General features: G+C 27.0%; 1 protein-coding gene across 10 annotated transcripts in view; it reads left to right on the forward strand.

Moving 5' to 3' along the window:
- Positions 1 to 248, forward strand: part of LOC119588069 (leucine-rich repeat serine/threonine-protein kinase 1-like) — a 34,372-nt gene that overhangs the window by 12,024 nt on the left and 22,100 nt on the right. The window lies entirely within an intron of this gene.

Consider the following 248-nt stretch of genomic DNA (forward strand, 5'->3'; position numbering starts at 1 on the left):
TAACATTTTGAAAATATTTTTAGAATGTATTAATCACCATTAGGTTGAAGTTTATGGCAAATTGATGATATCCCTGTTTTCAGAACTAGGTAAAGTTTCATAGGGTGATAAAAATGATAAGCAGGAAAGTCTTAAAAAAGTAAAGGAATGTATATTTACCTACATTCTAAACATGGATTTACATTAGAGTTTACTTCATATAGCTTTTATATCTGGTTTATGGCAACATCATATGATACATATATGAT

The sequence above is a fragment of the Penaeus monodon genome, chromosome 23, assembly GCF_015228065.2.
Source record: "Penaeus monodon isolate SGIC_2016 chromosome 23, NSTDA_Pmon_1, whole genome shotgun sequence".
Taxonomy (NCBI): domain Eukaryota; kingdom Metazoa; phylum Arthropoda; class Malacostraca; order Decapoda; family Penaeidae; genus Penaeus; species Penaeus monodon.